General features: G+C 36.7%; 1 pseudogene; it reads left to right on the top strand.

Annotated features, from left to right (window-relative positions):
* The first annotated feature begins 2,422 nt into the window (after positions 1-2,422).
* On the top strand, positions 2,423-2,711 carry LOC125092303 (small ubiquitin-related modifier 2-like; annotated as a pseudogene).
* Positions 2,712-3,927: the final 1,216 nt, after the last annotated feature.

The following is a 3,927-nucleotide window of genomic DNA, read 5'->3' as shown; positions in this document are numbered from 1 at the left end:
CTGAGCAGTGCAGCCTGTACGTCTTTCATCTATAGTTGCCTGACTGTCCTGGGAGTGTCTTCCTTGTTATCTACCTATGTAGATGACTAGCTCTGGTCAGCAGCTGCTACTTATCAGTATTTCTATGCTTTCTAAGAAGAGAGGAGAGATCATGGAGGGGAAGAGGAAAAGAAAAAGAGAGAATGAGGAAGAGAGAGGGAAGATACTAAATTTTATTTTTCTTACTGGTTATGATACTGTATGAATTATTTACCTATATACATATACACATACATATAAAGGAATACTAAAGTTGCCAATAAAATGATTGAAATGAAGTTCCTTAAAGTGATATGGAGTGATATTAAATTATACGAAAGAAGCAAATTCAAAAATAGCATGGTTAAATTATTCCTTTTTTGGAAAAAATGATGCTAAAAACTGACCTCATCATGTTGCACACCCTTCTCTCTGTTTTTTCACTTATGGTAGAGAAACTGTCCCTAAATCCAAGAAGACTGCATTATAGACATAGTGCTTCAGTTGAATGTTCGTTCAGAGTCTGATTTTTTTTTTGGCCAACTAGCAAGGCAAGCTGCAGTTATGACTTCAACACATTCATAATTTCTACTTTTCAAACAGATTTGGAGGGAGAGTGAGAATTAGTGACTTGAAATATAGCTCATGACACAATTCATAGCATGCTTAGTGTTACCTTCAGTGTCTATGACAGGACTGAGTAATGAGTGATAGGAAGAGCAGGCTCACCTGCTGTAAATACAGATAGACATGGGTTCTGATTTGGGCTTTCCCACTTCCCTGCAATGTGACCTGGGGCAAGAGCCCAACAGTGTTCAGTTCCTTACTCCATTGTAACATTGTGCTAGGTCTTTCTTTTTCTAATTTGCATGTCCAAATAGATGAAAAATGAAATCTATTATTTATATTTGGATTTAGCTAATTGTTAATGAGGTTGAGGAGGGTTTTTTTGGGCAGGGGAGGGCTGTTTGGTTTTTACATAACCATTGGTCATTTTTATTTTGTTTGTGGGAATGTGACTTCCACTCAAATTTCATTGGCCAAAATCAGTTTATGGCAATGCCTAAATCCAAGGATGTTGAGAACAATCCAGCCACACACCTACAGTAAGAATCAGAAATATTAGGCAATCAATGATATTGACTACTATAGAAAGATTTCCAGAAGTGCTTAGTGACAGACATATTTGAAATTTCCATAACTATAACTTTCAGTCTTCAAAAGGGATATAGCAATCAAATTTCAATAAAAATGTACAAAAGTATCTATTTCCATGTATCCTTTCCAGCTCTAGATATTATCACATTTTTAAAAAATATTTTAAAGAAATACAACGTATATAAAGTATCAATGTATAGCTTGATATGTTTGCTTACAAAATGAGCACACTTATGGAACCAACGCCCAGATCAAGATATAAAACATCACCTGGGTGGCTAAGTGGGTTAAGCCTCTGCCTTCGGCTCAGGTCATGATCTCAGGGTCCTGGGATAGAGCCCCGCATCGGGCTCTCTGCTCAGTGGGGAGCCTGCTTCCCCCTCTCTCTCTGCCTGCCTCTCTGCCTACTTGTGATCTCTGTCTGTCAAATAAATAAATAAAATCTTTTAAAAAAATGTTTTAAAAAAAAATCACCTGCACTCCTCCATGTCCCTCTGAGTCATTAGCTCCACAATGTAAACCACTATTTGGACTTCTATCACCATAGATGAGTTTTGCCTATTTTTGAACTTTATATAAATGGAATCATACATGCATATTCTTTTGTATCTAACTTCCTTTGTTCAATATTATATGTGAAATGTATCCATGTTGTTTGTGATAATACTTCATTCCTTTTCACTGCTGCTATAATTTTATTGGATGAATATATAACATCATTAGTTTGTTGTTGATAGGCATTTGGGTTATTTACTATTATGGACTATTACAAATAACGTTGCTATGAACATTCTCATACTTTTATTTTGGTTCACATAAATAGGATTTCTTTTGCACTTATAAAACTGACTGGAATTACTGGGTAATATGGTAAGCTCTGATATATATTACCCATCAGTTTTCCAAAGTAATTTTATCTATGTTCCCACCAGCAATGTGTTAGTTTCCACATTCTTGTTGACATGTCTATTTTTTCAGTTTTATCATTCCTCAGTGGATGTAGAGTATTATCTGATTGTGATTTTAATTTACATTTACTTGATAACTAACAAAATTGAGTGTCTATTTATTGTTTTATTGGCCATTTGGATATTGTATTTTTGATGCAGCTGTTAAAGATTTGTCACTAAAAATAATTGGGTTACCTCCTTCTTTTGTCACTCCTGGTGTTGCTTGTGTGCTCAATTAGAAGTAGATCTGGTACACTTTTTGTGAAGCAGCAGCTGAGGGGACTCTGACACTCACCATGGCTGATGAAAAGACAAAGGAAGAAGTCAAGACTGAGAACAATGACCATAATAATTTGAAGGTGGTGGGACAGGGTGGTTCTTGTGGCACAGTTTAAGATTAAGAGGCATACACCACTTAGTAAACTAATGAAAGCTTACTGTGAATGATAGGGTTTGTGAATGAGGCAGATCAGATTCATATTTGATGGGCAGCAAATCAATGAAACAGACACACCTACACAGTTGGAAATGGAGGTTTAAGATACAATTGGTGTATTCCAACAACAGACAGGAGGTGTCTACTAAAAAGGGACCCTGCTACTTTACTCCAGAACTGTTTCTCCAGACCAAGGAGACATTCTCAATTAGAAAACCGCAATCTGGGGGGCCCCTGAGTGGCTCATCTGATTAAGCATCTGACCCTTAATTTCAGCTCAAGTCATGATATCAGGGTGGTGAGATAGATTCCCATAATCCAGCTCCACTCTGAGGAGCTTGCTTAAGATTTTCTCTCCTCCTCCCTATGCATCTCACCCTCTCTTCTTCTTCCTTCTTAAGAAGAAGAAGGAGGAGGAAGCGAAGAAGAAAGAAAACTGCAATTTGGTTCCACTGCATCCTGCCTACTATGGTGTAGTTTTCTCTATTCTTTCATGTTCCCCCTCCCTATTGCTTTATTGTACATAAAGTAACTACGTATGTGCACAAGAATGTTGCATTTTTTAACCAAATGGCCAGCGGTATGTTTTGATCAACATCAAATGGAGATGGGATGGGGAAAAATACTGGTTCTGTGAAAATGCCCTTTCTCCATTAGTGGCATGCTCATTCAGCTCTTATATTTATATTCCAGTAAGTTGTTTTGCTCTCACTGTTTAACCAAAAAAAAAAAGAGCAACATAAAAAATGCTTGCATACCTTGTTCAATTGGAGAATTTTTTTTTATTAAATTTTTTTATTTTTTCAGCATAACAGTATTCATTATTTTTGCACCACACCCAGTGCTCCATGCAATCCGTGCCCTCTACAATACCCACCACCTGGTGCCCCCAACCTCCCACCCCCCACCCCTTCAAAATTCTCAGATCGTTTTTCAGAGTCCATAGTCTCTCATGGTTCACCTCCCCTTCCAATTTCCCTCAACTCCCTTCTCCTCTCCATCTCCCTTTGTCCTCCATGCTATTTGTTATGCTCCACAAATAAGTGAAACCATATGATAATTGACTCTCTCTGCTTGACTTATTTCACTCAGCATCAATTGGAGAATTTTAATGTTTTTCATTTACCATTGTAAAACCAAGGACAATTTTATGGCTTTTTTGTATGTAGCTGTTACACATAGGACAATCTCTCCTTAAGTAGGGATAAAAAATGCATCTTAGATAGTTTTTCCTTCAAGTCAAGCATCTTGTTGTTTAAATAAACCTCTTGTTTAAAATAAAAAATAATAATAATAATTGGGTTGCCCTTATCCTTATTGATTTGTAGTTCTATATAATTCTGAATATAAGTCCTTTCTCAGATG

This window comes from Lutra lutra, chromosome X, assembly GCF_902655055.1.
Source record: "Lutra lutra chromosome X, mLutLut1.2, whole genome shotgun sequence".
In the NCBI taxonomy this organism is placed as follows: domain Eukaryota; kingdom Metazoa; phylum Chordata; class Mammalia; order Carnivora; family Mustelidae; genus Lutra; species Lutra lutra.
This window is presented reverse-complemented; position numbering and strand designations above follow the sequence as displayed.